General features: G+C 42.1%; 1 long non-coding RNA gene across 1 annotated transcript in view; it reads left to right on the top strand.

The window, feature by feature from the left end:
* The window catches only part of LOC138258585 (uncharacterized), a 495,375-nt gene that overhangs the window by 57,511 nt on the left and 411,278 nt on the right, over positions 1 to 26,586 (top strand). The window contains exon 3 of the long non-coding RNA XR_011198434.1: positions 20,429 to 20,499. This is a non-coding gene — a long non-coding RNA (uncharacterized lncRNA). The remainder of the gene's footprint in view (positions 1 to 20,428; positions 20,500 to 26,586) is intronic.

Raw genomic sequence — 26,586 nt, 5'->3', positions numbered from 1 at the left:
TGCACCCTTAAGTACACCAATGTTAAATTTGTAATTGCACTTGCGATAAAAATGTCAATATGTCTTACAAAGTTCTTTCCACTTCAAGATGGTGGCACCGCTTACATACACAATGACTCGGGCACCATCACAGATCATGTGACTTCCGATGAGATGATTCCTAAATGGAGGTTGTAATTGTAGTACCCCAACACAACCACATATGCAGACATGGATGGTGATGCAGTCTATTGATACAGCGAGATACACATGGGCTTCACGGAGATGCAGAATACTACTGCGGTCCATTCTAGGGCTGCTTAGATCTTGTCCATGCTCTGTAGTATATGGGGTTGTCCACTGAACTAGTATGTACACATATCTAAGTAAAGTACTGCAATTACTCTGAGTGCACTGTTAGCGCACCTGGTCCTTAGTAAGTAAACTTACAAGGAGACGCGTATAGGTCGATGAACCTTTTGATTCGCATGGAGTATCCTAGCAAGGCTAATGGCTGATGCACTAATGTTTAACCCGCGACTCAATAAACAATAGTCATCATCAGCAATGAAACAAGAACGTAACACCCCAGGACCCTCCAGTCATGAATAACCGCGACTCACTATACGTTTTAGTTATTTTATTCCCTATTAGTTACAGTACTAAGTCATAGAATTAGTTCCAACTTTATTCGAGTCAACCAGTCTGTACTAATTTGTTAAAAGGTGCCAAAAACATAACCTTATCAAAACTTGCATTAGAGTACATTTTAAAGCAGTAGCATAAGTCAACAATCGAATCAGGAACGAATAAGTCAACATAAGTAGCAGAGTTCAGCAAATCAGTTTGTCAATCATTTGTCTCTGTGTTGTCAATGTCATAGGGTAGGAACCTCACCTAACCCAGATTAGCATCAGCATGTGGAACTTCATGCGAAAACAGTTTATTACATGAATTTTGGAAAAACATCTAGCTAAGAAAAACTATTTTAACAGCGCAGTTGGTACCTAGAAAGAAAAGGCACAAAAGTTAATTCATTCACATTGTCATATCTATTTATCCTCGGTATGGATCAGCCACAAAGTCAGTCTTCGTCCTCAGGTCATCAAACGATCAGCATCACATCAGGCTCTCAAGAGCATGAGCCCAATGACAGAATCTCGAATCTTCTCCCTCAATATCGCATCAATTTCGGAATAAGGTCTGAGATCTATCCCCTTTGTCACGTTGTTATATCAAAGTCACCCAGACTATCCCCCAAATCCTAATTGGTCAGTTAATCATCAGTTATGACTCTATCCAATAGTAAATTTACTCCAAATCTATGAAATTTAATATTGTACAGTTCTCACGTAGTGCTCTAGCAGTGCAGATGCATAAAACTGGATATATTGTGGCCAATGAGAGGCTTCAATTGAATTTAGAAAAGTTCCAACTTTCCTATTAAATTACATTTTTATTTTTGTTATTTTGTTTCCAAAGTAAATAAAATGTGATATCATTTCTGTATTTGTTTGATAAAATGCTTGTTTCTGCATTTTGTGTGTATTTTTTTGCAGTTCAAACCATCGACAATGTATAGGCCTAGGTACTTGGCTTCCAATATAGCCTTAGAACCCGCTGTAGCGGGCTCTACCGGCTATTAAAGGCCTGCTCCTGCGTTAAAGGCCCAAACCGAAGGCGAGGGCCTTTAACAAGGGAGAGGGCCTTTAACAGCCGGTAGAGCCCGCTACGGCGGGTCCTAAGGCTATAAGAACATTCTGCCACTCAGGGCAGAATGTTCTATTAAATAAAACAAATTCCTCACGAAGGCCGAGGGGATTGAAATCCCCTCGGGCTCCGTCAGGCTTTGTTCACAGCTCCTGCTGTGAACAAAGAGAACATTGGAATGTTGGCGCTGCGGGCTTTTACCGGCCAGTAAAAGCCCGGAGCACTCCGCCAACGTTCCAATGTTCTAATAATGATTCAGTAGGGGGTCACCGGATTTCAATAATGAGTCAGTGGGGGGTCACAGATTTCAATAATGATTCAGTGGAGGTCCCTGGGTTCCAGTAATGATAAAGTGGGGTCCACAGAAGTCAAGAGGTGGGGAACCATCGTTTGTGCATGTTCCCAGATGAGAGGTGCTGTGTGTTTCTTTTATTTCTTTTGTGGGATTTTTTTTTTTTAAAGAGACAAAGGACAGTATGCTGAAGGGTACAGTACCATTTCGTTGGAGACATATAAACCTCTCAGCAGTATGTGTACGCTTCCCATAGGTTGTACAACATCAGAAAGGATGAAGGCACCTGAACATAAATTGTAACAACAAGGAGGATAAGTGTTCTATGGACATTGTAAAGAAAATATGTTAATGATTTATTAAAAGTCGGGGATGGAAGATCACACATATTTGTGATGTTATTCATTTGATAAGTTATATTGGGTGTTAGTGAAGATGTATATGCAGTAGATTGGTAAAACACTGATAGGAGCTAAATAAAGTAGAGGATCCAATACATTAATAGTATTAAGACAATAAAGTTACCTAATAAATTTATCCCCACAGAGAACCCAATCACATAAGTAGCTGACCTTTGAAGGCAAGATGAAAAATGTCTTCTTAGAAGTCATTTTTGCTGATCAATAAGTGGTACGAAGATAGTGGGAAAGAGCACAATTGCTAACTATTCCAAAGGGAAACTGGGTATTTCCCAGGTTGCTCAGGCTGTGTTACCCTGAGGTTGATAGTGAGGTGGCAAAAAGCAAAGGCAGTGCAAACAGCTGATCACTAGGAGGGTTGCAAGATGTTTTTTGGGGCTTTGAATACTAACAAACTCTGTATAAGAAACAATAGCTTATCAGGGTCCAAAAGCCTTTTCAAGTGAGAAGTTAACTGCACATGCAATAAAACCTTTTTATATATAGCATCTTTACAATTGTAGATGGACAGCTTTCAACAAAGGTTGTTTTCTATTCAAGGGTTCTAATTGGCATCATAGACAATGAACGCAAGCCCCAAAAAAGATAACAGATTCAATGTGTTACCTTCCTCCATCTCACAACTTCCCTCAAATCTGTTAAGACAGAGGCAACTAGGGAACCATTGCCCACTGTCACACTGCTGTTCTGGGTCTGAGACCTTGAAGAGGTCAGTGAAGACGTGGACGATAGTCACTTCACAGGTTGCTAGCACTGCAATGTTGGAGCACTGTATAATCATGTTGTTACATATGGCTGCCACTGAGAGCCATTGATAATAATAATGGATTCTACTTCTGGTAATTCACTGCTACTGTATCCAAGCAGTGGAGAAATAGACATTTTTTTCTACTAATGCTATATCACCAAGGTAAGCGCTCACTTTCCCTGTGTTCCCTTACCCCTGGTCTCCAAAAACTAGAGCAAAGCAGCAGATGGCAGCTAACTAGTTACTATTTTAAACACCTTCTTCCACCTCTCTTCAGTTTCTAGTGACACAAGATCACAGGGAAAGCAGCTGGCTCTCTTCCTCCACCAACCAATATCTCCCTTTTCAACCCTTTGGTAGCTCAGGGCTGGCAGGGTCAATCTTAGCTTGTGCTGAAGCAGCTCTGGGAGAGCCAATGTCAGCTCTGCTGTGGATGGAGTGGAGAAGGGAATCAATCAATCAGTAGATTTGCAGAGCACTTCTTGTCACCCTTGAGGGTATCCATATGCTGTCAGAGTCCAGTTGATTAGCCGAATAGCCAAGCCTTCAGGGACTTTCAGAACGCTGGAAGAGATGGGGTGGTCCGGAGATGAAAGGGTTGCTCGTTCTATATCTTTACGGCTAAGTAGGAAAAGGAGTGACCTCCGCATCGGCTACATTGGATGCAGGGGAGGGCATGGGAATGGGAATGGACTTGGGGGAGCCAAACATAGCACACTATTGTTGCTACATAACTGTGAATACTGTCAATGAAGGAGATGTTTTTTTCCCCTCAGTGTTCTGAATGACATCATGGACCACTTGAGCATCATGATCTTTGTCTATATCAGGAGTCTCTTTTCTGTAGTGAGAGGTGCTTCTGATCTGTAAAAATCATTGTGAGCTACTGAAGGCTAAATAACTCCTGCGTTGTTACCAGGCATCCCCACGCCCAGCTTCATTGGCGTTAAGCCTCATGTCCATAGACCCAGATACTAGGGTTTGAACAAAATATTTTGACTATCGGCACTATGACATGGCTGGCATGTATGCCAGTGAAAGTGTGGTTTTTGGGGATGTATGAACATGTGTGCATTTGAATTGAATATACGTGTATAGGTAACTGACAGTCTGTTTCATATGTATTTGTGGCACAGGACATACCTTTCGCCATACATAGCACTGTTACATGTATAACATAAACATACAACCACTTTTTTTAAATGGGAAAAAAAATTATGTGCAAAAATATTCTTAATATGGAAAAAATTTCTGCAATTTAAATTTCTCCTCTTTAAACAATTATTTAAAAATACATTTATAAATATGGTACAGTGTTCTACTGGCCACGGGAGCAAGAGGCCTGCTGTCGGTAAAAGCAACACTTTGAAAAAAGAAATTGAGAAACTTAAAATTAAAAGTTAAATTGATCAGTAAGGTTACTTTTTGTTTTAATTTTCTTAGATTTAAAAGCATTGAGAAGCATCATTTTGTTCTCACCTCCAGTATTGAGTTGACAAGGACTTTTATTTGAAATGTAGGACTTTTATTTAAGAGTTAACTACCTTAATGCTTCAAGTCACCTCTCTGCCTCACCATGGGATCCCGAATCTGACTCCAGCACTGCCCATTATCAAGCCCTGCTATCTGAAGTCTGATGATAATAATTTATAATAAACACAGCCTTCCCTTAACTCTAAAAGGAAAAATGTGACCCTGTGCTTATTTAAAATTGAAGGAGCTCAAGGATGTGAGCTGCTCTGAAGGTGTCGTGGAGCTGCTGGAGCTCGTGACTGATTGGTTGGGATGGAAACAGCTACTCTATATGATGGCTAGAAGAAAAATCATCCCTGCAATTCATAGTTGCATATGTATTACACTATGTTGTTTACTGCTAACTGGCTGTGACATCAGCAAGAGATTTTTCCGTTACGGCTAATGACTCCCAACATGCCATGCACTACATGCAGATAGTCTTAACAGCGTCAAGTGAGCCTTTAAGTTGCCTTTAAATTTGTTTTACCATTTATCCACACTCATTGTATATTTTATTTGTTTGTTTAAAGGAAGGATGAATGTATAAGTACTCACCTAATTTAGGAACTGTGGGAAGGGTTCAATTGTCCTTCCATCATAGTTATGCAGAGAAGACAAGGAAGGGAGATTCAGCCTAGAAGACGGTTGACTTGCTACGTCTCTCCTTGTCAGCATGCACCATGTGTTTAGTCTTGGGCTTCAATTAACTGTTTAATGTAATCTGGGAGTTGTAGTCTTTTTTTTCTTCATTTGCACCTGATTAGGGTAACATGCTTGATGACAACGATTTGTACAGAAAACTGGAAACATAATTGACTAAAACATCTAGGTACGAGCAATCCCTTTGAAATTGATCTGCCAAATTGTTTAACATGAGCCCTTGAAGCTCTCCTGCCAGGGTTCTCCTCAATTACGCTACATTGCACTGTGTGTTTCACCTCAAACAAGCCTTCTTTGCTCCCTTTCAGCATGAACAATCCAGCACTTGATGTCTGTTTAGGTCCAGTCTGCAGGCAGCATGCATGTGCTGTTGCTTGACGATCATGTGCTCTATTTAACAAAAAAAAACGCTAAAAAGGGCTTTAAGTCTGCTCATTACTTACCGTTCGTTGCCATCAATATCACTCTTCTTTTTGTGGATCATGGAAGAAGTACCGTTTGGTTTAATTTAAAGAGTGACCCTCTGCTGTGATGAGGTACTGTTCCTTCTTTTTTGAGTTTTTTTTAAGTAGCATGAACTAGATCCAACCATAGCGCTTTACAGGAACAATAGTTACACAAGTTCACATTCACATTTTTTCAGATATGTAGAGATAGGGTGATTTGCCCTGCATCACACGATGCTGATGTGCTCAGAGGCGGACGGGCCATATGAGGCATAGAGTTTCACCTATCGAGCCGCTCTCACTAAAGGCTTGGACGGGACACAGTAATTCCAGCAGCCGAGTGCAATTAAATTACAACCCTCCACGTAGCCAAACTAAGTTGCCTGAGACTGACTATGCAGTGAGGGGACTAGTCTGGCAAAATTTGCCAGGGCTGCTTTTGGCTGTCACTCCGTCCCTGGCAATGCAGAGACTCCAACTTGGTTGCTCAGTTTAGAGGTCGGCATCGCTGTGTCTGTAGTGCCACGTTTGAATTCCCCCTCCCACCCACTGCCCCATTCAGGTTGGGCATGCTGATGCTTTTGCTCAATGTTAGGGCCTGGTCAGATTTTATTGTCTATTATTTTTTTAGACACTGGCAGACTGGGAGCTGGTTTTCAGGTTTTACAGAGCACAACTTACCTGAAATGGGCGCTTGAAATCTATTCTTTTATCTTGTGATGCAACAAATCTTGCATGTCCTTTTTAGAGTATTTTCATGATCTCTCAGTCCCTGGACCAGCTTTTTGAATCTTATTAGAGTTTGGCACACCTTTGTCCCAGAATATTCATATTTGCGATATATTCACTATTTTCAACCAGTATAATTGCTCAGTGTGTGTGGGCGTGTTCATTGAGAGCCACAGCTGCCGACTTGGGAACTAGTATCGAGTCCAGCCTCAGTCGACTCAACATTATGTGATGCTGGTCAAATCACCTAGGGCCATATTTATACTTTTTGACGCACAACTGCGCCAACGCAGTTGTGCGTCAAAAATCTTAACGCCGGCTAACGCCATTCCAAAGCGCCATGCGGGCGGCTTATTTATGGAATGACGTTAGCCGGCGCAGCTGACTGGTGTGCGTCCAAAAAAATGACCCACACCAGGCAGCGCCAGCGTAGGGGAAAATGGAGCTTGTGTGTCAAAAAATGGGGCAAGTCAGGTCTGAGGCAAAATATTGGCCTCAACCCGATTTGCGCCATTTTTATTTACTCCCAACCCCCATTGAAATGACTCCTGTCTTAGCACAGACAGGAGTCATGCCCCCTTGCCCAATGGCCATGCCCAGGGGACTTATGTCCCCTGGGCATGGTCATTGGGCATAGTGGCATGTAGGGGGGGTACAAATCAGGCCCCTCAATGCCACAAAAAAAAAAAAAATACTTACCTGAACTTACCTTAAGTTCCCTGGGATGGGTCCCTCCATCCTTGGGCGTCCTCCTGGGGTGGGCAAGGGTGGCAGGGGGTGTCCCTGGGGGCATGGGAGGGCACCTCTGGGCTCCTTCCAAGCCCACAGGTCCCTTAACGCCTGCCCTGACCAGGCGTTAAAAAATGACGCAAAAGCGGCTGGACGTAATTTTTTTTGACCCGCCCACTCCCGTGCGTCATTTTTGCACGGGAGTTTAAATAAGGCGCACATGCCTTGGAGTCATTTTTTAGACGGGAACGCCTACCTTGCATATCATTAACACAAGGTAGGTGTCCACGCTAAAAAATGACGCAAACTCCAAGATCTTTGGCGTTAGACGGGTCTAACGCCAAATTATAAATATGAAGTTAGCTTTGCGTCGGATTTGCGTAAAAAAAAACGACGCAATTCTGGTGCAAACAGAGTATAAATATGCCCCCTAATCTCCCTGTGGCTTCAAGTATGAATGTGACCTTGTGCAACATAATCTGGTGCTCGTGTGAAGCAAACAAGAACGCAGTCCTTGCCAACTGTAATTACATTCGACAGCATTCCACTTCGTGACTTTTTTTAATAATCGTCCTGCTGAACAAAGACTAAGGCACATATTTATGCTTTTTTAGCGTCACCTATGCGTCATTTTTTGACGCAAAAGCGGCGCAATCTTACAAAATTCAATTGGCCCATATTTATACTTTTTTAGTGCCGCATTTGCGCCGCTTTTTGATGTAAAAACGGCGCAAACTTACAAAATACAATTATATTTTGCAAGTTTGCGCCGTTTTGCGTCAAAAAATGACGCAAATGAGGCGCTAAAAAAGTATAAATATGGGCCAATAATTGTGTTTTGTAAGTTTGCGCCGCTTTTGCGTCAAAAAGCGGTGCAAATGTGATGCTAAAATAGTATAAATATGGGTCTAACTGCGCTGGGCTCAGGCCAAAGACTAACTGTACGCAAATAATCCTTGTCTCAACAGAAGTGGGCAGTGCATCTGCTATGCCTCCTCCCGTTCACCTCCTCTTCTGAGCCATCTGCTTACAGGCAAGAAGCTAAATTTGAGGCAAACCCATGGTACATCAAGCCGGCATGGTTGCTGGTTTTACAATATCAGTTTACCTGCAGCGCTGTTAGTACCACACGTTCTGAATTCTATGGCAGAAAGCGCTATAAACATGCAGTTGCCCAGCCATTATAGACACCTGCGAGGAAGAGTGGAACACAGAATTCAAGGGACTCCAACAGTGGCGTAACAAAACTTGAGGGGTCCCCCTTCAAAGTCCCTGGAGGGGCCCCCTGGACCCAGTCATTGCCTGCTGCTGTGCTCAGTGTAGTGTGGGTGACGGGGTCCCTTGGACTCAGGGCTTCCCCGCACCGCGCTGGCTGTGGGGGCCTTTATTACACCACTGGACTCCATGGCTTCAAAGCTGGAGATGCGGCGCTACAATGAATGAAACAGCGTCGTAGATGCATTTTCTCTATGAACTGCGGTCTCTAATCAGCGAGGATTTAACAGGTAGGCTGGAAACGACGTAAACATATTGGAAGCATTTGCCTCATAGTAAAGGCTGTGGTGTTATTTTATTGTTACAAGTGCTCTGTTTGTGAACTTACGCACGGGGTGGATTCATTGTGGGCATCTGGTTTTGCTGAAAAATGTGAACTTGAGAGCACTGTGGGTCTGAAGTCCTTGGCAGCAGTGTAAGTTCCTTATACTGGCCGTCAGTTGCAGCTTTTCACTGCTCACCTGAGCCAACATTTCACACTGGCCCCAGATGCTAGCTTCTCTCACCTCCCACCAGAAGGTTTAAGTCAAGACCCCATGCGCATTCAATACAAGGCCTCGTTGATGGGTCTGAAAAATTTCCATTCTGTAAGTATTGTTATTGTGCCGGTTTTTTGGAGAAGTTTCTCAGTGTGCACACAGACAAGGATTCCAAGCAAGTTTACAATATACTTATTCTTTGTTTCCCATAATTAGTTTTTGGTGTGGACTTTTGAATAGTCTATCCATGTCTGTACTTCACTGTACTTTCCTGAACGTTTCTAGTGCTGAGGGTTTGTCCTCCGGTTACCTTCAGGCGCTTTGCTGCAAGACGCATTGTCAGTCCTCTGCCACCGCTCACTTGGATGTTGTATGCTTTTTCTGTATGGGCAGATCTGCTCATGTTTGTGGATGCAAAATGTATGTCCGTACTAAAATAAAAAGACATTGCATTTATGTTGAGACTATGAGACTAAGCGTTGGAACAGTTGACGGCATGATTTCTTAGTACACTACTTTCTTATCTTACGCAGTGTGTATTCTGCATGTTGTGCGAGCATGCTGTGTTTCCAAGCCCCCTGTGTTTTGATTTATTTATTTACTGTTTATCATATTGTGTGCATATTAGCTTGAAAATGGTTTCCACAGTATATATGTAAGTGCTATTTGTGTTCAGAATAGTATAAGTATTTGTTTACAGCATAATGCGAGCTTTGTGGACAGTATATGTCATATTGTGCATGTACATATTCTGTATTCTGTTGTAAGTCGTATTGTGGCCGACTGTGAACATGGCCTGGAGCCTGCCCAATGTTTACCATTGGTTGGCTTTCCTTGACACTCATTTGCCTGATTTTTATTTAAGCCCCAGCTTGTCAATCTTTTGATTGTCCTTCCCATGGAGTATTCCCTTTTTACCACTGCTTTAAATGACTTGCATCTGGACTTCCATTGCTTCCTTTTTAAGTTCTTCCTTTGTTTAGTGTTAAACACTCCATGAGAGCGCATGTGTTTATGCTGTCTCTGTCGTTCACTTCTTTCATCTGCAGGTCTTGTTGTTCCTTCTCCCTGTTGCACTGGACCCACGCCTGTGCTTCCACTGAGGATGCTGTGCAGCATTGCTAAAAAGAATTGCCAAAGCAAACAGGTCCCAAAGGCGTGACCTATTGGCTTTGCCAATGCTTGGTTTTCGCATTGCCACTTATTTTGTGCTTTACACAGGAGTGAATAAGTCATAACAATGCAAAAGAAATACTTTGTAACTGGGTTTTGCTTTTGCAAATTTGACATGCCAAAACCAACAAACAGCTCCTTGTTATCAATGCGCACTCTTTTGATATGCACAAAGTGACATTTAATTATATTTGCTCAATGGCATACTTTTCCGCTTTCCAAATATGTGGATGGCTGAACATAAGTGAGCTCTCCAGCAAGCTAGAAAGCACTCTGCTCATGGGCAATTCCTTGTGCCTGGCGGTAGAGATTTCCAAATTTTAGGTCCAGATTTAAGAAGGCCTAGCGCCACTTTAGCACTGCCTTAGCATCACTTTTTTTTACACTAAGGCGGTGCTAAGGTGGCCTTTTCCCCGTGCCATATTTACAAAGTGGAGCAATGCATGCATTGCACCACTTTGTAACCCTTTGCGCTACATTATGCCTGCGTCAGAAATAATGTATGCAAAGAGGGCATTCCCCCTTAGGGGATCTGCAAAAATGGCACAAAGAAATCTAGGAGATTTCTTTGTGACATTTTTTTGGCACTTTTAATGCCTGCTCAGAACAGGCATTAAAAGGAGGCTCCCATCGGTTTCAATGGGCCTCTGTGTGCTTTTCAGGATTAGCGTCAAAATTATTGACGCTAATCCTGCAAAGTGCTGAACTAGCATAAAAAATTCTGACACTAGTCCTCTAACTATTGCCATGATGCGCCATATATTAAATACGGTGCACACATGGTGGCGTTAGGGGAGCACTAAGGAGTGAAAGAAAAATGGCGCTGCACTAGGTGCAATGCTACTTTTCATAAATCTGCCCCTTAGTGGCACACCTGGGAAAGCAGCCACAGAGCATTAAATAAGGCTGCCATTTTCACAGGACCTCTGGATTTCAGCAAGTACTGCTGTGAAGATTGGCAGGTGACATGGTCCTCCAAGTATAGGACTAGTTATGTTTTCCAGGTGATAGCGAGAGAAGAGTAACCCATTGTTGGGTGGCAAGAGTGTACAGAGGACACCCACTGTTGAATATCATGAGTGTAACGAATAAGCTGCACATTGCTATTACCCAAAGAAGTGGCTTTGGAGAAATAATTGGCATGCCTATAAGTGACTGAGATCTGTCCAGTTTTGGATGCATGGATTAGTCGTAGTCTGCAATGTGGCATTTAGGCCAGGGTTGAGCCATTGCCATTTAGGACCAATATGGACAACGCTTTCAAAACTCTAAATTAACAATAAAATCACACGTATGTTTTCCCCAGTGATATCCTCCTACTCTTATGAAGTACGGATGTCCATGTTTATGGTAGGCTGGTAAAAAACAAATGCTCCTCGAGGCTCCCTTCCGCGCTGCGGTAATCCCTGCAGTGGAAATTTTACCCCCAAAGCCACTGTTAGCACGGATTTTGATTGAATTTCACAGTGGTCTTTCTTCGTCTAAGAATTATAATCTTGTTGCTGCTTTTACAGACAGGTATCAAAATGGATGAACACTATTTGAAAGCATACAGGCAGGAATCACACATTAGAAAGCAGTGTGCATGATTTGGGATTGCAGGAGCGCGGCTGCGACATCCTAAGGCGTCTCGTCTTCACTTAAAACTTAAAAGGCCCCAGTGATGAGGAAACAGAGGACATCTAAAGGGATAATTTTCCATTTATCCCCTCTCGCAGGGCAAAGAAGGAAGCTCTGCTTTAGTCAGAGGTTAACACGAGAGCCCCGCCGGAGAGCACCGCAGGCTGGGATGCGTCCCTCGGGCCTCCATGCTGTAAACATGGCCGCTTTGGAACCGGCTTCTAAGCATGCTTAAGTGGCGCGCGCGGTGCTTAGCGCTGCGGTGTTCTAAGGCTGTTTGCTTTCTTTTCCTCGGCTCCTTGGCGAGGCCGGCTTTTGATTCTGTCAATCGAGGGGTTCGCTTCTGTTTGAGACACGCACGCGGCGAGCTCGCAGCGTGGCGGCCTTCAAAATAAGCCTTTGACACTTGCCTCCTTTATTCACAAGGGAACTTCTTTAAAGTCACATTGTAATGCAACCTCCGTCTAAACATAAAGGACCGTTTTATCTGAGTGACGTGCTGTCCCGGATTTAAAAAAAACAATATTTGTAAGAGCCAAGGTCGCCATTTAAGCTTGGTGTCTGAAGGTGGCCTGCGCCGTATTATAGATAGCCTTGTCCACTCACCCCCCTCGAGCATTATGCTCAGTGTGATGTCAATAGTAGGGATGCAGAGACACCACTTGGCAAATCACTTCCGACTTTTGGGATTAATGTTTTAATATTCTTATCAAGAATATCAATGATAAGTCGTATTTGTTTTGCTCACCATGAAAAATTTCAAATTAGAAATAATAGTCGTTACTGAAAGAGTCTCTCAATTGATGATCTGCCATTTTGGTTTGTGTGAAACAGATGAGTTTTTGGCTGTTTCAGGTGACCTTGAGCAAGGCACATGAGTACGCAGTGTCTCAAAGCGGAAGGCATGTTGGCCCCGATTTACTAGTACAACGAGTGATAGAAATGGAAAAATTAAACTGCAGGTACTGTGTGGCAGAGTACCTGCTTGTTTCCGAGAAGTGCCGGTACTCTTCAATTAAAAGTATTAAGTTTTTCTTGGTATGTGCCAGTACTATCCCTCTCTAAATAAAAAAAAGTGCCGGTACTCAGTACCGGACAGTACCGGCCCGTTTAAAGCACTGAGTACAACAATTCTAGCCCTGCTCAAAGCAATGTAAGTGGTGCAAAGCGGGACTAGTGATTTAATTTGCAGTGCAAAAGTTGGCCTTTTCAAAGAGTCAATTCCACTTTGCACCACTTTGCATCAAGGGTGTTTCTGGTCGGGGATCGCAACAAACACCCAAAGTTTTGACTCCAGGGGCTGCATTACACACAGTGCCCTGAAGGGGCAACAGGCATGTGCGCCCTTTTTATGTGCCCTGGGGAACTGTAGTATTACAAAAGAGGCTGTGGATATTTGTTAAGCCACTTCTATTATAATGCTAGGCCCAGAGCACATATAGCACCAGCTCTATCTTAGAGGGAGCGTTCTCACATTTTAATGTGGGCATAGCCCCATGCAAATGAGGGAAGCACTTTGCCTCTGTGCCTGCGCCATATTCTTGAGATGGGCGCAGAGGCCTCAGAAGGCTCACTGGCTGTACACCACAAGAAGGCACACAGTTAATGCCCACCTTCAAGGCAGTCACCAAACAGGGGAATGGGATCCAATGGACCTCCCAGACATACCATTACAATCATGTGCAGTCACTCACCACTCGTGGTTGAAGGGTGGATCTCTGTCCCAACTTTGAAGTGCAGGGGTGTGCCACTGGACAGTAACAGCAAGCAGATGCTCCACCTTTCAGTAATCCTCTCACCTCAGATTTCCTGTAAGTTCCTGGCTGCCCTGCGGGAAGCGTATGATTGTAATAGGGGGCACTTTCCCCATGTGTACCCGGGGCCTTGTTTAACTGTGAGCCGTGGAGCAAACCGGGACAGTGCATCCTTTGCATAATAAGGGTCCTGATTTACTAATCTTACATGTGTGGATTTTATGTCAAATATAAATGCCTGGTGGAAGGAGGCACAAATAATAAGCAATTAATTCATTTCCCCTAGAATCTAACACACTGCATGTGTGCTGCAGTGCACTCTACATATCCAGTGCGGCTGACATTTCTCAACTTGTCTTTGCAGAGGAATGCGTGCTAGAAGGGTATGCTGCAGGTACAAATCCTACACTGGACAGTGCACAATCAGCTCTGTGCCGTGGTGTAAGGCTATCTAAGGCGCACATCAGCTTTTATGTGAATGATACCACTAAGAGGAGATTTTTTGTAGATATGGCGCTGCGCTGTGTTTTCCCTTTCACGTGAAGTATGCAGGATATTTGTTCTGCACTTTGTTACATGAAAACATAAGAAATGTGGGGCCCCGTACAAAGGAACGTGTAAGAAAATGGTGTGTTACTTTGTGGGTGTGCAGGCATGGATGAAAATTGGAGAGTGACAGGCGCAATACAAGCCAGAGGTGATGAAGAAAGAGGGTGTCCAGGATGGTACCCAAAGGATCTCATTGGCTCCCAGGTGGAAGGGGATTCAACAAAGGAATGAGCGAGGAGGGGAGTTAACTTAGTTTCAAGTACAAAATGGAGATTGAGAAAGTGGGTTATATAGGTCCACTGGTGTAAAGGTGCCAACCAGGCCACCAAATGCAAATAAGGTACAAAAAGGCAGAAGGCTTCCAGGAGATGTCAATTTGGTTCAACATTCCAGCAACATTGATTGAGAACGAAACCACACTAAAGGCATCACCTTAAATGTCATTTTCACAGACCTGAACACCCTAATCTGGTATTTGCCAGTACCACACACTTGTTTTTACCATGCTATTACCAATTTCTGCAATACTGATCCTTCCAGCTCTACCTTGTTGAGATGCTCTGGGCCTTCACGTACTTACCATCCCGTAGAGTCACTATGAATGGCATGCCCAACCTAGATTAAATGACTCTCATAGTGCATGGCAACATAAACGTATTAGCCCCCTTAAATATTGCACAATCAAACTGAACCCCTCAATGTGGTATTCACAAAAATGTACTCACAACAAGTGGGACAAGAAAGGCCATGGTGAAACTCGTGTGCCAAAAAAAATCTCACCAAGATAAAAACCTAAAAACTGTTCCTTCTTTAAAGTATTCCTAGATCCTACCATACCACAATTCTGCAGTTTGTACAATGCCATCAGCAGATACAGAGAAATTATGGAATTATATCAGAAACACGTAGAATGGAACCACAGTACCTCAAAATCCTCTGAGATCCACATTCAAGTGGACAATCTTTTAACACACTGGATCGCGTTATAAGTACTCTGGAGTGAGCTACCTCTTTGAGCCATTTTCACTAGTCCTGTGACTCTGGGCCTGGAAGTCTGTGAATACTGGACCAGATAACTCCAGGCCCAGGGACACTGGATCCAGACTTTTGCTGCACAGTGCTATGACGCTGCAGACAATTGCTGCTCCCAGCACCGCCAACTCTGCTGTTGCATGCGGTCTTCCTCCAAACTCTGCTCACCAACATTGTCTTACCGCCCACCACTCTGACCACAGGCCACGCCAAAGCCTTTGCACCCATTTACCTCCTGTTCTAAGCTGATGCTCGCTGGATGTGAATTTGGGCAGATCATTCCACTTAAAAGGAGGAAAATATGTGATTTGGACTCCTGTTCCCCAGTTCACAGGGGAATACATCATAGTCCTGGGACTTAGGTGCCAGATATCGGACTGAATCTCCGATTCTTGAACCGTGATATTCCAGACCCTAAATCATTGGAACTCATAATTAGAACTTTGCGAAATTTCAATAAATTGTTTTTGAGTAACATGACACATTTCGGAATAATTAGTCAAAATGACTGTAAGAAAGCACCTCAAACAAGAGTCACTTTAAGTCGGTGACCACTGTTCCCATGCGCAGGTGTTACATTTGTCACAGCAAACCCCACTTAATTACACAATGTGGTGTAATAGCACAAACTCATGAAATTCCACATCAAGCCCACGTAATCGATATTTCTCCCAGGCCTACTCGTAATGATGCCGAGTGCGCTTTTACAGATCCTCAACGCACCCAGAGCCATCTCTTTCGGCCATGACATCATCCATTCATTGATCATGAAATGCCTGTTCGAGTAGCTCCCACCCCCTCCACATCTGCGTAAAAGACTCTTTTGGGAAGGCATCTCCCAGGATACACCGAATGGTCTCGCCATTACTGAAAGTAACTATCCTCTGCTCAGATAATCACGCCTATTACAGCCCCATCACGCGCTTGCGCTTCCTTCCCAAGGTAATTGAAAAAGCAGAAGGCCTCCAACTACCTGAAAAATTAACACCGAATCTCTCCTTCAAGACCATGTTGTAGCACTGAGACCGTGACCATCCATGTCACACTGTAAAATACATCCTTAGAAATATACGTAAGTGCAACCAGATGTGCCGTGCTTTATATTTTATGCAATTAATCTGGATAAGAGACTATTATACACTTTCTGGACATAACCTATACACTTAAAAAATCTCATCACAGCTATGTATCAATGGTAGAATTCAGTTTTACTGTGACACATTTCTTGACAAAAGAAGCAGGCAATTTTGGAACGTTAATAGTGGAAAGGAAAACGCTTTATATGTTCAAAAGGAGTAACTGAAACAAAAACGTACAATGTAATTTACCTGGTGGCCAACTTTGAAATAAGCCCCGGTTAAAGGTTCGTAGCATATGTATTAAAGAATGCACTGTGCATCAACGCGCTTATATGCACTTAAAGAACTTTTATATTTTGAGCACTCACGTATTTTAGCGATGCACGAATACTGGTGCGTAAAAACATATTTTAGAGTGTTGCGTAAGTATCCGTTTTCTGTGGTTCAAGGCCCACTTGTTTTACAAGAAGTGCAACTGAAGGCTAACAAGCATTGAACGCGAGACCCCTTCTTTTCCAGAGCCTTAGGTTCCCAAGACCACAAGTGAGCAGAGAGAGTCATCCGCTCCAATGGTTAAATAATACATCTGATGTTATTTGAGTAACAAGACCATTCTTTGCAAAGACCTTGGTGTTCATTAAATTTTTAAGGCAACATACCCCTATCACCATAAAATAAGCATTGGCAAAAAATAAGCAAGGCTCCTAACTGAAACTGCTCCTTCAGTGACTGATGAGTTTAGGTACTCAATAATTCATGATCATAGGTGCAATCTGTCAGTCATAATTGTAATTGTGAATTCATTCATCCACCCACTTTCTCCATCTTGAATTCGCCCACTTAAACATTGACAATATAACGCACAACGAATGCAACAAGCATAAGCAAGATAACATCTTAGAATAGGAGTAGAAAAAAACATGCTGCCACCTAAACATGGCATGCATATGATTGCAATAAAAAAAAAAATTACATTTAGAAGCCAGCGGTCATTGTCCAATGGTATTGTGCATAGGATAACATTGTTTTAAAGTTCTAACATAAGTGGCATGTTTAGAAGCAAATGTATAGGCCACCTTAGAGCAGTAAAACAATGACATTCTATGTACTTTAACAATCCAAGATGAACCCTCAGTAAACATTGCACTGTGCGACAATCTTGGAAGAGCACTGTGAATGGTGCATCATTGTGCTACAGATTTCAGATCACTGACGGATGCTTCTAAACATGGCAGCCATGTTGTAGGCATTAAACAGTGATACAGTGTAGAAGACAATACATTTCAAGACGGCTGCCTGTTTCAATAACAGTGGCCCACTTGGCAAGTGGAAAATATGCAGCCCACTAGCAATGTGTGGGAAGCTGCAGAATCTTCAAAAACAAAGGAAAATAAGTCAAGAGATGCAAAGGGATCTATAAAAGAAGGAATGGGAAGCAGAAGGACTGGCCTACTGTCCCTGGCAATGAAGCACATTCATTTTCAAGTGGATGTGCCAGTAGGCTCAGGAAAATTACCGCCACTCATAGCACAACAGAGCCAGTGACTGTGGGCTGAACCCAGTGGGCTGATTCCCATGGAGTAATGGGCTAATCCATTATTCCATTACCTCCTGCTGAATTCTTTCATGGGCAGAAGCAGAATGTGAATTACACTCAAATAGACCACTGGCAGAAGAAGGCTGACCAAAAGGCCCTGTATGTGTGAATGCATATGCATGTATATACATATATGTATGTATTGTTCTGATTTTATTTTTTAAAGAGTCTTGCAGACAACAAAATATGTCAAACCATCCTGTGAGGGCAGTACAAGGATTATCACACTGCAAATCATGCACCCCCAGGGTTTGTCAAAGGGAGCACCAACTGCAAATCTCTGGTCTCGTAACATAATTTTTGAGATTCAAACACCTGCGTTCAGGCATTAACAAAGCATAGCAACAATCTACCCTTAAAAGCATATTGTTTTTTTAACACATGATTTTTATGAAAAGCATGTCAGGCCTACTGTCTTTGTTCTACGTTTTCATAATAAAATGCCAAACCTATGGTATCTGACAAAGCCTTTCGCATTCACCCACCCAGGTCTATAGCCTTTAAAATTGTCTTGTCACCTTAAGTAACATAGGCCTGCTATATTGACCATAAGCTCTAAGGTAAATTGTGTCATTCTATGTAACAAAATATCTGTCTATAGGCGTTAACACAGTTTAATAACAACCAGCCGTGGCAGGTGGCGGGGCAAGTGGCGGGGCGAACAAAACAAAAACTATAATAATATTTAAAAAAACTTACCTGGATCCCTGCTGCATCGCCGCATCGCTGCTCTTCAGGTCTCTACTGCAGGCAAAGGCTCTCAGTCTGCCCTGCAGCCATTCCTACTGGCATGCTGGGAGCATGAGAGCAGCATCCGGATTGGCCTGGGCACTCTGGCTTTGCACACCCAGGCAGACTGGGAGCCTCTGCCTTCTGTCTCCAACTTGGCAAGGTTGGAGACAGCTCAGTGCGCATGTGTGTTTGGCTGTCCTGAGATGGCCAGCCAAACACACATGCGCATTGAGAGGAGTGCACACCACTCCCCCTCCCTGCCTGTCATCTGCTCGGACCCACCTCTATGAAAATAAAACATTGTTTTTATCATTTTATTTTTAAAGTTTTGCCACTGCTGCTGCTGGCAGAGGGGCGACGCTCCTCACCATAGAAGAGGAGCCGCCACTGATAACAACCCACTTTTAAAGGCTTTTGGATTTATCAATGGTTTTCACACAAATATGACAGTCCAACTTCCTTCGTCATCTCTTTTTCAAACAATGAGATAAACCTATGGCATCTGACACAAGCCTATAGCCCTCCTCTCTGGATTGGCTCCATAACTACTCATGTCCACTGAATAAGCATAAGCTTCCAGGCAAGGCAACCAACAGGAAGTCATAAAATTGCAAATATGTACAAAATTACAGTTGACAAAACAATATACACACCTTTGTAAGAGGCCCTAACAAGGATTAGCACAGTGCAATTCTTTGACCCTAGGATTTGTCAGAAGGAGTAACCAACACTAAAACCATGGCCTGCTATTGCAGTCTGTGATGTTCCACAAATATTTATGTGTTGCCAAAATACATGCCCACATTTTCTAACAGTCCACCTGTAAATTTCTGTTGACTGTAACATGCTTTTCGCAATAAGTGTCAGGTCGATTGCTTTTGCTGTAACTTTTAATAATAACTAGGTCAGATCTATGGGATCTGATGATGTAGGTCGGGTGACAGCTGCTCCATCAAGCCAGACCTACAAACGAGGTATAAGGGTTTTGACAACAGTTTATTTTCTGGAGCTTGAGCCTCTTTTTCATGAGTGTGTTAATTGGCTTTTTGGATACAAGTATACTTGAATCAAATACTATATTCATGCAAACTGCCTCTGTGCACCACTTTATTGTGCAGCACAAGTAGGAAAATGACTAAGGAATCAAATAGTGGGCCACTGCCCTAAAACCTTTTTTTGGTAGGACAAAGGGCTGGTCCAAGAAAACACTACAATTGAGAAAGTAACATAGAGTATATAAAATGCATATCAAGATACATTTTCTATACAAAAGTATGGATTATGGCATGTCATGAGTAAAACTGGCTACATCTGTTTTTAAACAACATTGTAGCAGGTACAATGCCAGAGATAGGAAATAATTGACTTCTGAGAAAGTTAGAAGTCTCATGAAATAATGCACAATAATCATGTCAAACAATAATCACATTTTTACTTGTGATATGTCCAGAATGAGTAGTGACAATATCCAAGCAAGACAGAAATTAAACCAAGTTATTGTGATTACGTTTGAATCACTTCCATAGAGTAGAAAAGCCCATGGATTGGTACTAATCCTAGAGAGAAAATCCAAGATAACACCTGTGACAACAGAAGCGCTATGTCCCATTTCGTCACAAACGAACAAGCATTTGACAAAACCAATAGATCTGGGTTAATGAGGCATCTGTTTAATGGCTATATGCTGCGTTGTGTAAAGCAGTGATGGTGTTTGTGACAGTTGTGATTTATGTGTGTATCTGGTGTGAGGTATTGATGGTTAGATGTGTGTGGCAGAAATCAATTGTGAGTATGGAAGTGAGGCTAGGCCGAATGGGCCTTCGTTAACACCTTTGTGTTTATTGCTTTAGCTCTGGAAAGGTTGCCACTAGTGGTAAGACTAATCCAAGTTTTAAATGCTTTTCCCTGTAGCCTTCCTCTGCTGAGATTGCAGCCTCTCCAGATTTCACATCACAACCATCCATGCTGTGATCCAGTATTCTGTAAGTGTCTACTATTTCTGTTTCCAATTCTATTTTCTACGTCTATAGCACTCATACACCAAAGCGTTTCTTGGCACGGTACTAATATGAGATATGCCTGGTCTAAAAGCAAGCTTTAAGAGGAAAAGCTTGTACAATAATTCGCAGTTTAAGAAGAGGAAGCTTGTGAGAAAAGCTATGTTAAATAGTGCCTGAAGGACAGAAGAATGTTTTCAATCCAAATTTGAGAGGGAAGAGGCTTTCACAGACGTGGGGCACATGCTGTGAAGCCATAGTCACCACTGCTTGATATACTGAATTTCAGGATAACAGTTGGTATCCTGAGGACGAGCGTAGCAATAGACTCGATTATATTCACCATTCTGCAAATAGAAGGTTCCCCTGATGTGCTTTTAAAGTGGTGCGTAGTGACTTAAAATGAATCCTCTGTTTGATAGGAAGCCAGCCAGGAGCTTAGCTTTGGCAGTGATATTCTGGGTGTGTGAATATCAAACTTCTGAACTAAAAAAGCAGTGGACTGTAGGGGGGAGGAATGAGATGACCAAAGTTCGGGGTGGACTGTTCCCAAGAGCAACAAGGTCAGTACTGATTTGCATTAAGTTTGTCTTTGTGTAGAGTGGCACAGTGGGTGAAAACAGTGAGTTGGAATGCTACCCAAAACAGTTGCCACTGGCCAGATTATTTTCAAGCAATCACCCCCTCACCCTCTGAGTGTCTGATTGCCAGTAGTATGCTTTGAAACCTGAGACTGGAGCAGCTTTTCAAGTCTACTGCTGCCAATCCTTGTGAATGCCAAAAGGTAGTACATTTTCACTTATTCAAGGAGTACTTCTATGCATGCATGCAGATTTATTATTTTTATAATTTATATATTTGTAAACATACGTTTCCACTCCAAACCTATGAACAAGTTAAAAGATCTTAGTGGAAAGAGAATGACAATAAAATCCAGGACAGAAATAATAAAATGACTGATGCCCCACAGATCCAATTACAGAGCCAATAATGCATTTGGGTGTTTCACACCTCAAACACCCCTTCGAAGCTACGCACCATCCCATCCCACCTGGGCTCATGCCTGTGGTCACATACACCATAGCAGCCTGGAGTCCCTGTGATCACTTATCTGAAATGTATATTCGCTGCAGGCATGCTTCTTTGTCTCCGCTGCCAGAAGCCTTGATTTTAAAGCTGTGAAATCAGTGCATGAAGGCGGGACCCCATGTTTCCAGTCCTCGCCTTTTACAATGAAATTTATCAAGTGACTGATAGCTCCAGATACAAACCTGACTTGCAATAGAGGTGGCGCACACCAGCAAATGATAAGGCTGAGCCAGAGGTGAGCCAAGGATCTTGCTTGGCTCTAAGAGTTTATGCACAAGCCAAGCCATGGAATTGTTTGGTATGTATATTGTACAATAAACGTTATGTGAAAATAAGACACAGCCTCTTCAAAATTCAAAGAAGGGTATTTCTTTAAAAAACAGAACGCCGTGCCTTAGTACATCAGATATCAATGCAAGGACTGATATATACTAAAAGTGATAGTTTTTATACATGAACTTAGAAACGTTAATGGCTGATCCCCACTGACAATTCCATTAGTGAAATAAGAGGCAAGTTAGTAGTCATGTAAGTTTGACCCATAGGAGGTGTTAGTACAATACTTATAGATTGAAGCTCATTAAGCCCAACGAAGTCCTTCGGTATAGTTCAAAAAGATGGACAGATTTATTCAACACTTTTTATAAGGTCATATAGATATTTACAGAAAACGTTTTTCAGGCATGTTTTTTTTTCTAAAAATCATCAATCTTAAAATATAAAAAGCATACAATTCATAATGCATCAGGCCCATATGTAACATATACACAACATTTATAACTGAAATCATATAATGGATAAAGTACTTCCTGACTTACATTATAAGGATATTGCAAATCATCGAGGAGTTCCATAACCCTATTGAGGAATGAGGCCAAAGGTGAAGTTCCATTTTCAAGGTTATGAAACTCCGAGGTGACTTGCAATATCCTTTTCATGTACACCAGGGGGTGCTTTATCCCATAACACCATCACCTTTCACACAAACAACTTAAAATCTTGGTGCAAAGCTGTTTCATATCTGGTGCAAAATTAAACACATCAAAAACCTGTTCGAAATTTGTTGCAAACAGATACTAGAAACAGTTTGAAGCAAGTCAGTTTTTTTTAAAGCTCTAGTAGTTCCAAAAGTGTAGAGACATGCAGAAAAATTCTAGCTTTTCTCTATCTATGGAGTGCAAAAAATAAACAAGTTTGATCTGCTTGTCATTGTAAGGTAGACCAATAGAGTAGAAGAAAAAAAAAGAAAATCTCTGATTTCATTGCTTCAAACATGTGCTTCAGTTATGCTCTGTGACCTGACCTACCTTTCACCTCAGCTGCTAGCTCTGGTAGCAGGCATTGCCACATCAGAACTCAACTGTAATAACTTATAATAGTCAAGTTATGCAAACTTTTCTTTATAATTGGCAATTGATTGCATAACAACTGGCTGATTATAAAGAAACCCAGGACTGACGCTTATATAGGGATTACAGATTCCCATGTATTATATTTACATTAAATCACAGTATACATATGTATGGTGTACTGTACAAGAGAATATAAAGTTTCAGCTTTGTACTTTAGGCCTATACCCCACTGGTAGAACATTCATTTTAATCAAAGAGCCATAAAAAGAAGCTAGCAGTCGCTGATCAATAAGCCCAACAAGAGAAGCCCAAATGAAGATACTCTCCTGAACTCTGTAAAGAGTATACCAGCAAAGGTGGAGTAATCAGATCACCGTTTTTAGAGAAACCCCGCACAAGGAACAAGTAGTCAGTTCCTTTGCCCTGGTGGTGTGCTTCCACCTCCTGTGTCTGCCCCAACCTCTTACACAGTGGCTGTACAGTCTGATCTCCTGTTCCTAGCCACTCTGTCAACCTCTGATGAATGTAATTTATCCTTGTGCAACTCCTCGTCTGCAGACATTTGCTGTTGATGTAGACACCATTTCATGATGATAGAGATAAAGTTACTCTTTTGCAGGGTTGCACAGCTTACAGTACAGTAGAAGCAGCCCTGGACTCTGGCCATCCATTATGGTTCTCGCAGAGGGTGGTGCCTTCACAGGTCCAGCAAGAGCTAACAGCTTTGATGCTCTCCTGCTCTTATCTAGGCATAAATGCACCTACCCCAGTCTAAGTCAAAGAATGCAAAGTTGATGTGCAGTCTGCTTGGCTCTGCAATCCATGACCCACTTTATGTCTAGCATTTGGGTTGGATGCACCTGACTCCAGTCTATCAGCATCTGGTTAGATGTTTAAGATAGCTGCTGTGACAAACCAATGTGTTTCCTTTGGGGTTTTATGCATGCTGCAGAGCCTTGCTTGTTATGTTTACCACATCCCTCTTGGGGTTTCCCCTCCGTTTTATATGTTGCCTTACTGCTAATTTGCAGTGCACTTTGACAGGTGTCACTGTTTGCTGTGGAATGTTTAGGGAGTGTTTGATGAGAAGACACAAGACATTGGCCTGTGCTGCCAGTGATGAGTTACCAACCCACTATAACCAATGTCCACCTCCACACCTTCCAATCATTACCACTGTTTGATCCTATGGAGGAGGAGTGCCAAGGTCGTGGAGGGTAAAGTCTTTAGACAGATGGCACTGCCTGATTAAAGGAACATACACTAGGATTGCTGATCACAGATAGCAAATCATGGGAGTGATTCTCAGGAACAACTAGCCTTTCCCCAGGCAATGACAACTTCTCTGGGGCACTTCATTTGCTCATCTGAGCAGCATTGAAATAGAAACAAGTGTGGCGACCCATACTAACGCAGAATCCATTACCTGTTATTGTGCACCCCTCAGTGGTGCATGGATATGGTGCCGCTGCGGAAGCAGATGTCTTAATTAGAAATTATTAATGAGTGTTTATGTATTTTGAATAATGATTTATGTAGAAAAATGAATAACGTAGAAAAATAATGTGCACATTTGAAATTGTGACTTCGAAGAATGGCCACCAGAGTTCACGATTTGTACTAAATATTGATTAAGCCACATGAAATATTGAAAATGTATTAGTTTAATGTAGTAATATGTCATATTGAGAGGTATGAAATAAGTTCTTGCTTATTAATTGTAGGCCTTAACTTAGCAATTGTCTTGGCCTAGTTTTGCCAGGCCTAAAACAGAAGCTGTTTTATTAGCATTTAATAGAAAATGCTGACAGAGTAAACTAACTGTGAAATGGTCTTTGTTTAATAAAATGCTTAGCAGAAGCTTTCCAGGAGAACCAACTAACAGGAGACAGAGTCCTTAAATTGTATCATACTGAGTGTAATGTGTGCGAGATATACTTTCCCAGGACGTGAACAATGAAGACACTGACTGGAGGCGAAGATGCAACAAAATTGATACATACCTGACAAGCTGGATGATGAGAACATCGTAAAGCAGACCAATCAACGACATGTGAAGTGTGAAATACTCGAATTCATAGATTTGGAATATGAAAATTATTGGACAGAGTAATAAAGTATGATTAATTCACCAATTGGAAATTAGGGGATAGTTTGGGTGACTTTGATATAACAACATGACAGAGGAGAACACAGACAGATTTGATCTTACCCTGTTATGAGATGCAATATTGACTTAAGAGGAAATTTGAGATTTTGTCATTGGGCTCATATTCTCTGACTGAGAGCCTGATGTTTTGCTGATCGATTGATGCCCTGAGGACGAAGACTGACTCTGCTTGCTGACCCATACTGTGGATAGGTAGATATGACAATGTGACTGAATTGCATTTTTATGCCTTTCCTTTCTAGGCACCAACTGCGCTGTCTTAATGGTTTTCTTTAGGTAGACGTTTTCCAAATATGTGTTCTATATTGTTTTGCATGAAGGCCCACATGCTGATGCTAATTGAAGTTAGTTAAGGCTATTCACATGACGACTGACAATTGCAGGGGACAATTAGTTGACGAACTATTTTGCTGAACTCTATGGATTCTGCATTTTTATTGAAATTGGTTTTATTAATGATTTGTACTGATGCTTTAGAATGCATAGTGATTCAAGCTTTGATTAGTTTGTGTTTCTTGCGTCTTTTGGTTAACAATTATTAGAAATTGCGTGTGATCTGACATGAAGCTTAATCTATATGACTTTAGCATTGTTAAGAAAAGGGAAATAAACTTACAGAACTTTAATTAAAGGTGTGGTTATTCATGACCTTCCAGTCATTGGGTGTGAATTTTACTGACTCCATTGATTATTGTTTTTGACTAATGATTATTGTGCATTGATCATTGTGGTTCTGCTCTGGAACTATGGTAAGAACATCCTAAATGAGGCAAAAGGATAATAGACCTATACGCGTCCCCTTGTACGTTTACTTATTAAGGACTGACGCGTTATCAGACGTGGTAGTAGACTGATGGTTAGTCTCTTTGGGAGCTTGCCATGAGGGCCTGGAGCAAGTTACGAGTTCAGTATTATTTAGATTTGGATTTTGTTTTTCAAAATGGCATTTGTAGAGAAATGATGTCCCCTTAAGCCCAGAAATGACTTTCCAAGATCCTGGCTCCTGCTAGTAGTGTTGGGTATGTTCTCCGCGTTCTAGTGATACAGTGAGAGAGCTAGGTTACGCTTGCACAGCTTATGCAAATTGTAGGTGAATTGTGACGTATGGGAGAACTTAGGGAGTTTGCGTACTCCAGATGATGTTTTAGTAGGAGTGTGCGTACTCTGCAGTATGAGAGTAGGGACGTCGTCGAACTTCACATGTGTGTGATGCTTTGTGCTCAAAAATTGTCCACGTGGTTGTTGATGTACGGACCCTGCGTGGTCTAAGACTCCGGAGTATATTGAAAAAGTGTATGAGACACTTGGTTATATGTTGTAATCTGTCTGGTTTAGTAGGTTGATCAGGCATGGTCAACGAGTCAGTGTGTGAGTAAAGTGAGTGAGAGAAAATTTTGACTGAGATTTGGCGAGTCCTATGTGCACGAGGACAGTTGAGAGTAAAACTTGCTAGTCAAATTT

Source organism: Pleurodeles waltl, chromosome 9 (assembly GCF_031143425.1).
Source record: "Pleurodeles waltl isolate 20211129_DDA chromosome 9, aPleWal1.hap1.20221129, whole genome shotgun sequence".
In the NCBI taxonomy this organism is placed as follows: Eukaryota; Metazoa; Chordata; class Amphibia; order Caudata; family Salamandridae; genus Pleurodeles; species Pleurodeles waltl.
Note: the sequence above shows the minus strand (reverse complement) of the source record. Positions and strands in the feature narration are given on the sequence as shown.